A 13,635-nucleotide genomic window follows, 5' to 3' on the forward strand; every position below is an offset into this window, starting at 1 on the left:
GGGGGGGGGGCAGAAGGGTTGAAGTAAAGTCTAGCATCATTTATAGACAGTCCCTTGTGTCATTATGTTTTAGTAAGAGTCCTAAATTACTTTGTTGATGGCTGTACCTCTAGGTTAGTTAAATACATAAAAATGAAGTAACCAGACTTATTAATAAATTTACATATTTAGAAGGACCACTAACTATAAGTGGGAAATTTACTATGTTTATTACTCGAGAAGAGATGAAATACTATCAAATTTAGCGTATATTTTTAATGAGATTTTGTGCATTAATAGTAATGCAAGAGGGTGTTAACAATGATATAAACATTCTTACAAAAGAGCTCTTTAATACGTACATTAAAACTACGGCCCAATATTGGTACACTTTCTTGTTTAGATAAGTTAAACAGTATCGAAAACGTTAAACCTTTGTCGTTTAACCTTCCCTGTTTTACGTGTAATAATATACATTTGATAGACAAACTAATCAACTCCAGTGCGCAAGGGATTCTAAGTCGATAGAGATAGTTAGGAACATCGTGAATAGTATTGAATATTATCTGAAACGGGGGGAGGGTGATTCACGAATTCATATGTTTGGGTGCATAACTTGACTATCTCTGCTGGTAATTTAATGAGGCGTTAGTAACAACAATATAACTGGCAGCATTAATAAGTTACAGTGAAGATAATTTTGATGAAACGATTTTTATTACATATGATGCAGTGAGAATGAAATTGATGTTAGTTGACTTTTTAAAGTTCAGACACTAGGTAGGCTTTCATTGAAATTATTTTGTAAATCATGTAGTGTATCAGCACCTACCAGGGCTACTAGTATCATCTCTTCTCCAAAACACAGAAGAAATTATCTCCAAACTTTCAATTTTGACACTTACATCCTTTTGCTTCTCATTGCCTCAAACGTAATTACAAGATCTTTTCTTTTATTTTATTATTATTTTTTTATTTATTTATTTTTTATTTTTATTTTTTTTAAGGGAAATATCTACAAAAAGTTTCAGAAGGGAATCAATGCAAAAGAGCCAAGGCAGGCTCCATGTCCATTCAGTTACCGGATTCTTTATCGGTTAGTTTACTCTCCTCCAGAAAACTTATCAAATTTTTCTACTCCGACTCCGAACCGAGCTTCTAAAGGGCCGGGCTCCTGTTTTCCGACTTGGCAATGGTCTCTCATTGGCACTGTCTGGGGAATGGCAAGATCACCCTACTTTCCCCTTTTTTCTTCGAAATTCGATTAAAGAAATTGAAAAGATGAGTACAGACGGCAAGTTCAAAATTTGTCTCCAGCTCGGGAAAATCGCAGATATAGCACTGAATACGGGAAAGACCTTTTTTGTAAAGAATCCATTGAGTGTGTTTACTCCAATGTCAAACAGTACAACCTCTTTTATCCGGACTAACTGGGACCGAAGGCAGTCCGGATAATCGAAAATCCGAATCATTCGGATAGTATGGGTAGCAGGCAAAAACTTAAAAATAAGCTGACTTACAGTTCGCTGATTGGTTGGTAGTAAGTCTCTGGTTGCGAATGGTTGTGAATTTCTAATGGTTGACCCATTTGGTAAAGATATCTTTGATGTCCCCGTGATCCACACGGTGTCCCACATATCTGTGTTCAGTTTTGTAACGACTTTCTTGTGCTGTGGTGAGTTTTTTGCACTGGTGAAGGATGTCTATTGCAGCCTTGCAATATGTTTAAGCTGTAGTTTCCATAAATATTGAGCTTTACGTGGTAATTTTCACTTTAATCATTTTGTAGTACAAAGCTTATTTAGACATTTTTCATTTAAGCTGACTTACCGTCCATTACGACAAAAAAAAACCTATATGTTGTAACAAAATTACGAAAAATATTTTCAAACACATTCAAAAATACCAACCCATTTTTTATATCATTCCTTAACAAAGAATTGCTCCACTGTCCTGCGATTCAAACTCGTGTGATGTTTGAAAAAGTGCACACACGCAAACGCTTTGTCATTAAATGATCAAAATACAAAGCAAATGACCAGCTTACTAAAACAGTAATAGCTCGTTTCATCGCTCATTCGGATATATCGCGCTTTTCTTTTGTCTCACGAAAAATTATATGAAACAAAAAATGTTCCTTTACAGGGTGACAAGAAATAATTTGGACATACATGACGCATTATAATTTCAAGGCTAATGAAAATATTACGACCAAACTTCAAAATAAATATGAATAAGTTATTTCGTCTAATAAATTTACAAATTTTCAAAGTGGTTACACCTAAATACACCTCAAAGTTTTAGCCTCAATACAGAGCTTTAAACGCGTCACAAAATTTTAGGCTATAGGCAGCAACTCATTTACTGATGTTTTATCTTATTCTTTGCATAAAGGTTTCTTAAGATATGCCAAAGTTTTATGAGGTTTAGTACACATCCTCGTCTCCAAGAGCCTCTTGAATTGTTGAAGGGTGTTAGGGTGTTAACGATCTCAATCTGTAATGGTTTGGTGTGGGATATGTGCTGGTGGGAAAACAGCACTTGTTTTTGATGATCAGGGAATAAAAAGACTATTTAAAAAACACTTTGCAAACTCATTTTGGAAGATGTTGTCTTACATTGGTCGCATATTTTTTTACTTCCTTTTACAAAAAAGGAAGTATTGTATTGGCGAAAAACTTTTCACTCAAAAATCGACCTTAATTTCCATATTAGTCACCCCCGAATGAATGTTGAGTTTTTTTTTCCGACTTGACCACACGTGGATAAGTGCCTAAGAACGTATACACACGCGAAATAACCATTTTGACGATTCCCGAGTTAATTACAAAGTATTTTCTCATGAAGTCTCTATGTGCGGATGTATGTGGCATAACTCAAGAACGGTTTGCCCTAGAAAGTTGAAATTTCTTACGTAGACTCCTAGTAGGGTCTAGTTGTGCACCTTCTTTTTTGGTTGCATTCGGGTGTCTCTAAAGGGGTCTTTTGCCCTTTTTTGGGGGGGGAAATTTCGATGTAAAATCAAGTGGTGTTATAATTTGGCAGACACTTAGCGATAAATCGCCAGTATTTTGGTCAACAATTTTTGTCGCCAACTTGGGGACTGATTTAACGGGTTTTTTTTTTTGAGCAATCACGATTGCTTATTGCTTTCATTTGACTGTTTTTGGTGTCCTATCATTTTATTTTCCCACCGCCTCCCTCCGCTCCATCACCGTCGACCGGCTCCTGACGATGCTGCTCCTATAGCGAAGGCCGTCTCCGGATTGCATCCATGTCCTACACACACGCGCATACATACACAACTACACACACACGCACACATACAGACGCACACATATACACACACAACTATTCACACATTCATGCATACATACAGACACCTACACATACACACACACAAAAACATACACACACACACACAAAAACATACACACACACACACAAACATACACACACGTACAAACAACTACCCACACATTCATGCCTGTACACATACACATACCCCCCCCACACACACATTCATACACACAACTACCCACACACTTATGCCAGCACAGAGACACAAACACACATGCCTACACACACATACACATACTCCCTGCACACAAACACACATACCCCCACACACAAGCAGACACTTACACATACACACACACACAAACATACACACACATACACACAACTACCCACACATTCATGCCTGCACACAAAGTTGAAATTTGGTACGTAGACTCCTAGTGGGGTCTAGTTGTGCACCTTCTTTTTTGGTTGCATTCGGGTGTCTCTAAAGGGGTCTTTTGCCCTTTTTTGGGGGGGAAATTTCGATGTAAAATCAAGTGGTGTTATAATTTGGCAGACACTTAGCGATAAATCGCCAGTATTTTGGTCAACAATTTTTGTCGCCAACTTGGGGACTAATTTAACGGGTTTTTTTTTGAGCAATCACGATTGCTTATTGCTTTCATTTGACTGTTTTTGGTGTCCTATCATTTTATTTTCCCACCGCCTCCCTCCGCTCCATCACCGTCGACCGGCTCCTGACGATGCTGCTCCTATAGCGAAGGCCGTCTCCGGATTGCATCCATGTCCTACACACACGCGCATACATACACAACTACACACACACGCACACATATACACACACAAACACATACACACACGCATACATACAGACACCTACACATACACACACACACAAAAACATACACACAACTACTCACACATTCATGCATACATACAGACACCTACACATACACACACACAAAAACATACACACACACACAAAAACATACACACACGTACACACAACTACCCACACATTCATGCCTGTACACATACACATACCCCCCCCTACACACACATTCATACACACAACTACCCACACACTTATGCCAGCACAGAGACACAAACACACATGCCTACACACACATACACATACTCCCTACACACAAACACACATACCCCCACACACAAGCAGACACTTACACATACACACACACCACAACATACACACACATACACACAACTACCCACACATTCATGCCTGCACACAGACACAAGCACATATGCCTACACACACATACACATACCCCCCCACACACACATTCATACACACAACTACCCACGTACTTATGCCAGCACACAGACACAAACACACATGCCTGCACACACATACACATATCCCCCTCCACCTACACACACATTCATACACACACTTATGCCTGCACACAGACACAAACACACATGCCTACACGCACAACACACCTGCCCCTACACACAACACACATATCCCCACACACACAAACACACACGCCTACATACACACACTCGTGATTGCGAAAATTAATATTTGATTTCAAGATGTCAAATTCAAAATAATTTTTCTTTTTTTTTTATCTGGTTTCAATTTGGCCATTTTGGGTGATGCTTAGAGAGTAAACAATTGAATTACATTAAAACTGCCAATAATGGGGAAATAACATTAAATTGGAGTAAAAGGAAGTCATGTGATGTCATCAGCATTTTTTTTTTTTTTCCTCAAACAAAAGATTGGCTTTTCCAACAGTATTTCGTACCTTTACACAAAGCTGAAAGTACTCAAGATTGGTGCAAGACACATTTTCCGGACTACATTGGAGCTCGAGAATGGCCACCTTATCCCCCAGATTTGAAACCAATGGAGCATTCTCTTTGGTCCATCTTAGAGAAAAGAGTGTGTGCTAAACCTCATAAAACTTTGGCATTCCTAAAAAACCCTTATGTAAAGGAATGGAATAAAATATTAGAAAGTGAATTGCGACCCTTGGACGACAATTTTGTGACACGTTTTAAAGCTCTGTAAAGCCTTGGTTTCCTAGAAGCGAATCGCCGATCTTCGACGTCGCTCATCGACGTAACGCTGAAATCAAAGTCAAGTGGATTCCGACGTGACCACTCAGAACGCCGAATTGGCTCGGGCGCGCATGAGCAGAAGAATCAAGTTTTCGCCTCGGCGAGGAACGACGCCGACGCTAAGCGTGTTCGCTTCTAGGAAACCAATGCATAATAAGGCTAAAATATGCTGTACGAAATAATTTATTCATATTTATTTTGAAGTTTGGTCGTAATATTTTAATTAGCATTAAAATTATAATGTAACCAATTTATTTCTTGTCACCATGTGCATTTGACATTACAGAAAAAAGGTTTATATTACTTTGGAAAAATATTTTCTTATTTTTCTAATCAATAAACAAAACTGGCATATTTTCCATAGATAGATTCGTAGCAGTTTAAGTAGGTAGCAACTTTCAATTTGTATTACACCATAAAACCATTTTTTTTAACTATATTTTTTTTCTTAGCTTTAAAAAGAATTTGTAGGATTTTTTTTCTATGTTTTTTTTTCGTTTTTTTTTTCAGAAAAATATTTTTTTATGAATAAAATTACTATTTTCGTAGATGCACATGTCATGAATTTTTACGTTGACTAAATAGTTATTTTTTTATGAATTCGGCTACATCGAGCTTTTTGTTGTCTCGAGACAAAAGCGATAGATCGAGGGGTTACTGTAGTTTGAAATAATTTATGACAATTTGATCCGGACAAGCGAGGTTCTATTAAGAAAAACATGCCGCTTAAATGATCTAATTTTACTTAAGAAAAAAACGTTGTTGTTGTATCTAATGGCAACCTGGTAAAACTAAGAATCTTTGGAAAATTTAGCTTTTATTTGAATAATTAGGAATAAGGGTGTTATCTTCAATCAAAAGAACTGCTGTTAAAGACTGAAACTGGTAGAAAAAGCAAACAAAAATAAATAAATAAATAAATAAAAATTAAAAAAAATAACATGGAACCAAAAACTTTTATTTTCTCAACAGTTATTATTATTATTTTTTTTTTTTAGTGTACGATTTTAGAAATAAAGCGTAGTCTTTATGACGTCACATGTGATGTACTTTAGCGAGCCACTCTATTGGCGACCTGAATGTTTACGCTTTGCTGTCAACCGCGTTGCCAGTGCATGTAAATAAAGAAGCGAATTAAATATGGCACTCTGGCGCTGAATGGCATCTCAACACTTGTGATATCATGTGCAGAAGTGTAAAAATAAAATTGAATCTGCGCATCGATTAAAATAATTGTTAAAAATATTAAACTTTTTAAAATTATTTTTAAAAAATGTTAAATCCTATGTTTTTAAGCATGCTCTTTCAATAAAAAATACTTTTAAATTTTTGGAAAAAACTCAATTATTCTCCAAACATTTAAACTTTCATTGACTGCATCTATGCTGCTTTTGTTTACTGCTATTGGTTCGGAAAACAAAGTTATTACTGAGTGCTATATATTTACGTTTTTCAAAATTTTAATTCAGAATCCTTGTTGAAAATTATTTATTTTATACATAATTCCTTCATTAATTTTAAATTGCAAACAAGATTTTTTAAGAAATTCACCAATTGAAAGAAGTAATTTATTCCAGGACGTTCTTGTAAAGGGGACCAGGTTTCCAAGAATTGCATTTACGTTAAGAAATTCGAAGAAACAAATGTTAATTTGAATTCTCAAAACTTGCTCCATTATTCATACTGTCAAGGGACGAATTCCACATTCTTAATGTACTTTTGATAAATACCATCTGAAGACACGTATTGAGTAATGCTATTTTCGGAATGGAAAAGTAAGGGAATTAACTAAGCAAAATCTGTTTTCTAGAAAGTGTATTATTTTTTGTTATTATTATGATTAATACATACTTTCACTGCGGATATTCGAAAATAAGGTGACAGTTTGCTGTATTCGAGAGGAGTTTTCATAGGATTTGCATTTAGGAAGCCTATTTTTTATGTTTCTTCTTTTTTACTTCAATTTTGTATTTTGCATCTAACAAGTATCTCATGTGATCCTAATTATAATATTGGTTTTAAAATTTCATTGCTTCCGGCTTAATAAAACACACAGACACATACACAGAATGAAAAACTGAAGCAATAATAAACATATCTGCTTTTTTTTTTTTTTTTTTTGAACGTTAGTAAAAGACCAATGTCACAAGTAATTTCAACCCAGGTAATATACGCAGTGGCGAATACAAAGGTAGGGTCATGGAGGTCATGACCCCCCCCCCCCCCCCCCTCATAAACCGTTGTCAACAGTTTCCGGCCACATTATGTTCAAACACTTTATGCATAAAATGTAAACGATTGCAGTGTTTTTCAATTCATTAATTGTTTCTGAAAGTAAATATTTTAACTACTACTTCATTTTATTGCTTATTAAATTAACCCAAATTAGGTCATTATTCCTGCCCGATTTGTTGCTTCTTATTGACTCCCAAGCAGTTTCGAAAATGTTTCGTACCCAAAACCGTAAGTTCGTTTATAGGGGTGGGGTCACTTTTTTGCATGGTCCTCCTTCAAATGGTTTTCTCTATGCACCCCTGAACGCACGTAACATTTAACGTTGAATAAACATTTTAAAAAATTTGTCATAACGTTGACATTGGTTTAAAAAGGCGTATGAAATGGTGATTTCTATCTGAGAAGTCTATCTTTCCTTAAACTCATAACATAAAATTAGAATCAAACCTTTCTTAAGCGTTAGTCAGCAGAAGAAGGATTTAAAAAAAAGAAAAAAACAATTTTTACCATACCTTTTCAAACAGCCCAAATAGTAGTTCAATTTCGCACGAACCAAAAGCAAGAAAAGAGGTTCTAAAATGAAACAAAAGTACATGTAAATAAAAATTGACATAATAAATACTCGTAATGTATCGCGCAATATAAAAATATTTTTCATAAATAAATGCAAGTGCTTGATTAAGCTTAAAACATCATTTAGCAAAATAGAAAAATTTCTGAAACGTTTGAATTCCGTTTCGTCAGTAAAAATATTTTTCATAAATAAATGCAAAATCTTGATTAAGCTTTAAACATCATTTAGCGAAATAGGAAAATTTCTTAAACGTTTAAATTCCGTCAGTAAAAATATTTTTCATAAATAAATGCAAAAACTTGATTAAGCTTAAAACATTATTTAGCAAAATAATAAAATTTCTTAAACGTTTGAATTTCGTCAGTAAAAATATTTTCCATAAATAAATGCAAAAACTTGATTTAGCTTAAAACATCATTTAGTAAAATAGGAAAATTTCTTAAATTCCGTCAATTGCATAGTTTTGCATATATTGAGACAAGTGAACGTCATTTGCCTTTAATCTTTAGATTGCATTTTCTCCTTTATCTGCCCAACTGATATTTTCCCTTCTTCAGTTTTAATTATAAACCTCCTTTCATCGACAAATGATTTCAAGAAGACTTTAATACAAGTCTGTTATTTCAAAAGTGACGCCAGTTAACAAAATGCCTTGTCATCTATCAGACTTAAGCGAATACTAGCTAAGGAAATTATTTTATTTAAAAACTATTTTAGAAAATATTTAAAAGCCTGTTTGGTTTTTGTTTCTTGGTATATATTTATATAAAAATAATAAAAACTTCAAAAAGAAAAAAAACATATTTTTACATGTTTACTGAACTACTTATAGTAAAGGGGAAAAGTATTACAAATATTTTTTTATATTACAATTAAATAAATAATTATAATATAATTTATTATATTATAATTATTATATGTATACTATATTAATATTAACAATAATTATCAAGTATTAATTAATAATTGTTCCATAAATATCAACAATAAATTTTAAAAATATTAAAACATAACTATGAAAATTAGGTGCAAACGAAAACTTAACATAAAGTAGCTGTTAAGCGCATAAAAAACGTATTGCCAAGTCACAAACTGCATTTTCTCTCTCATGCCAACAACAAACGCACTTTTCTTTCATTTTTTTTTAAATTTCATTTGGTTCTCAGCGTTTTCTAGAGGAACATCGTAAGTTGCTTCTAGAGTTTTTTTTAATGCTTTTTGTTCTCTCAGGGTTGAATATACCTTACTTGAAGAAAAAATCTTCTTCTTTCTGATATTAGAAGATATAAAAAAGGTTAGTAATGTTTTACGAAGTTACAAGAATAAAAATAATTTGAGATGAAGATTTAATTACATCATTTTTTTCTTCTGCTTCATTTTTTATGCTAATTTGAAAACAGCAAAAACATTTTGCTAAAGTTTCTTTCTACCAAACTGCACATCATACGTCAATATGTTATTTTAGCTTTTATTTCTTTTAAATAGGACAACAAGAATTCTCAACTAGGATAGTCCGGTCAATGGTTCATGTTTTTTTTTTAATAATAAAGTTGCGTAATTCGTTTCCTTGCATGAATTGGTAACTTCCTTCTGTACAACTAAAGACAGAAAAGAGAACAGAAAGGAAAACGAAAATGAAAGAAAACAATTTTCAAAAAGTTAAGAGAAAAACAAAGTAAACCAGAAATTATTTAAAAAAAAAAAAAAAAAACGAAGTAAGAGAACTAATAAAGATAGAAATTTTTTTTAAAAAAATGCATAAAATGAATACAGATATTGAAAATTGCATTGATGAAACGTTGATTAAAGGAGAAAAATAATATAAATCAAGCACAATATACCAACAAGATCTTGGTAGAATCTTTTTCCAGACAATTTTTGCTTCTTACATGTTGATTTTTTACTTCAATCATATTTTAGCACAGAGCTTACTTGATCATTTTTCATTTAATGGAACCTTGTTTAAGAAAAAAAACTTTTACAGGTTCATTGATTAAAAAATAAATGGTATTCAACTATGTTTCGACCCTACTGGTTTTTCTGTAACACTGTCAATAAAAAAAACCTCCAAAAGAACCTTAAACTGAATCGTATTAGAAGTCACGCTTAACTAAGTACAATAGAGCTCTCATAATCCGAATCATGATAATATCCCATTATCCGAAAGAAAGATATTCAAAATCTTTTTTATAACCTTTAAATTATTTTCCCTAAAGTAAGGATCGTGTACCAAGTGACTACTTCATTTTGTTGCGTTTGGAAAACTGGTGGGTGGACAATGATTTAGGAAGGACAATAAACTCAACACTGTCTTTACCAAACCTATCTTTTTGTTCATACTAGAGTGGCAATACGTGTGACGCATATTTGGTATTTGGTATATACTGCTAAATTTCAAAACATTTCCACTTATTTGAGCTATTCAACGAGTGCTGTTTTCATCCGATAATCTTCTTAGCAGAGGAGTAAAAGAAGCTGAAGCTGCGTTGCAAAAAGTGTAGAGATATGAACGGCAATTATGTGCAAAAGTTAATTAGATATGTAACTAAATATTTTTTTCAGTATAATCGTTTCTCTTAAGCTTACGTTTTTTATGAGGAACCATAACTCAGTTTTGGAATACGGCCTAATTTCTGGACATGAATCTCGGTAAAAACTTCAGAAAATGAAGATGCGCTTAGGTGTGTATTCACTGATCAGAATGTAATACGTAGGAGGCAAATATAAAATTATTTTATTGCCTTTTTACTTCCTTTTACAAAAAAGGAAGTATTGTATTCGCAAAAATATTTTTACTCAAAAATCGACCTTAATTTCCATTTTACTCACCCCCGAATGAATATTGAGTTTTTTTCCGACTCAACCAGACATGGATACGTGCCTAAGAACGTATAGACACGCGAAATATCCGTAATGACGATTCCCGAGTTAATTACAACGAATTTTCTCGTGGCGTCTGTATGTGCGTATGTGCGGATGTATGTCGCATAACTCAAGAACGGTAAGTCCTAGAAAGTTAAAATTTGGTACGTAGACAACTAGTGGGGTCTAGTTGTGCACCTCCCCTTTTGATTGCATTCGGGTGTTTCTAAAGGGGTCTTTTGCATCCTTTTACTTCTCACTGCCTCAAACGTAATGAGCAGATGAAAATACATTTTTTTAAAAGAAGATATCTACTAAAAGTTTCAGAAGGGAATCAATCAGAAGGGAGCCAAGGCAGGCCCCATGTCCATTCAGTTACCGGATTCCTTATCGGTTACTTCACTCTTCTAAAGAAAACTTATCAAATTTTTCTACTCCGACTCCGAACCGAGCATCTAAAGGGCCGTGCTCCTGTTTTCCGACTAGGCTGTGGTCTCTCATCGACACTGTCTTGGGGGTGGCAAGATCATCCTACTTTCCCCTTTTTTCGTTGAAACTCGATTTAAAAAAAATGAAAAGATGAGTATAGACGGCAAGTTCAAAATTTGTCTCAAGCTCGGGAAAATCGCAGATCTGGCACTGAATACGGGAAAGACCTTTTTGTAAAGAATCCATTGAGTGTGTTTCCCGCAATGCCAAACAGTACAATCTCGTTTATCCGGACTAACTGAGACCAAAGGCAGAATCTTAGTGGGGTCAAGTTGTGCACCTCTCTTTTTAGTTGCTTCGGGTGCTTCTAAAGGGGTCTTTTCCCCTTTTTTTTGGGGGGGGGGGAATCATTGTTAATTTCGATGTAAACTCAAGTGGTGTTATAATTTGGCGGACACTTGGCGATATTTTGGCATTTTTGGTCGCCAAGTTTGATTGCCAACTTGGCGACAAATTTGTCGGAATTTTTTTTTTTTTTATCAGTTTTAATTTGGCCACTGTTGGTTATATTTCGAATGTAGACTATTGAATCACATTAAAATTGCCAGTAATGGGGAAATGACATTAAATTGGAGTAAAAGGAAGTGTGATGATGCACACATCAGCTCGTTAGTTAACGTGATTACTAACGAGCCCAATGCGCTTTAAATCCTCATATATATATATATATATATATATATATATATATATATATATATATATATATATATATAGAACAGCCAATGATCGAGCAATGCTCCTGACGTCATCATTAATGAAACTCGCGCGACGGTGGGATGATTTGATAATGTTTAAAATGCAGGGAAAGGCATTGTTGTGACAAGGTCAAAATGAATCCAGTAAATTAACGGTTTAACCGATAAGATTGTGTCATTTCAGGGAAATGAAGAAACGAAAAATGGTCAAAAATAAACGCGATCTACTGGAGTTTAGGATTCATCCACTGGAAGTAGGGTTAAAATTTGAACTATCAAATTATCACCTAACAGGCAAATGCTTCGCTCAAATGTAGAAGCAGTTTTCGCCCGTCATTATTTTCTAGTTTAAAAATAATTTCTCAGAGTTACCAGACTAAGACACAAATTCCAAAAAGGCTTAAATACATTGGTGACGTTTACTAAATTTAATTTAGAACGTTACTAAGCAGTAGAGTGAATATGATGATCTGCTTAAGCAAAGTACCGTCGGTATAACTGGCTGACTATTTATTTCCTTTTGCTTTATAAAAAGAAGCGAGATATTTTTATAAATCCTATCACCAATAATATCTTTGTGCTCTTTTATTAGATTATATTAGAACTAAGAGCGCTTGTGAAGGAAGCTTCTTCAGGCAGATATTACCAGCAGCTGCGAATAGCATTACTCAGACTGATAACAAATAAGCATCTATCAAAACAAGAATAAAAGGGATTATTTGAAGATGAGATTGGGGAGTTGAGATTCCTTTTCTTTTTTCCTCTACTCGCACTTCCATTTAATTTGCCAGTAAACGTGCTCTTTATTGTTTTCATAATATAATTTTGAATAAAAGGGTTTCGTCATAATTGTTCATACTAGACATTATCTGTGACGCCTATTTGGTGTTTGTTATATATTGCTAAGTTTCAAAATGTTTGCCTTTATTTGAGATATTCAATAGCTATGATGATGATGATGTCATGTCTATGATAATCTGCATTTATATGGCTCCGAAGCTGTCGTAGACAGCCTTTACAACTTCGACAGCCTTATTTGTGTAGAGTGGGTCCGCTGGGTCTCCTAAGCTGATGTTTAAAAGTTTGGTCTGGATTGCTGGACAGCTGAAGATGTATTAACGAGACAGATATTATAGCTATGATAAATTTCTATTAATAATTATGCTAATTTTCCATCAATAACATTTGCATTTTTGTCTGGAGCTATGTTAGGTTTCCATCAATAGCGATAATCACCAATATCAATGTCACACTTCCAGAAAATAGCTGCGTTACCCTACAAATGTTGTTCCAAATTGTACATCGAAAACCTTAAAAAAGAAAAAAAAATAGCAAGTAGTGTGCTATATTTTTTTTTCCAGTGAGGCGTCCCAAATAGCGTTGAATTTTAAGTTTAGTAACTTCGTA

This window comes from Uloborus diversus, chromosome 4, assembly GCF_026930045.1.
Source record: "Uloborus diversus isolate 005 chromosome 4, Udiv.v.3.1, whole genome shotgun sequence".
In the NCBI taxonomy this organism is placed as follows: domain Eukaryota; kingdom Metazoa; phylum Arthropoda; class Arachnida; order Araneae; family Uloboridae; genus Uloborus; species Uloborus diversus.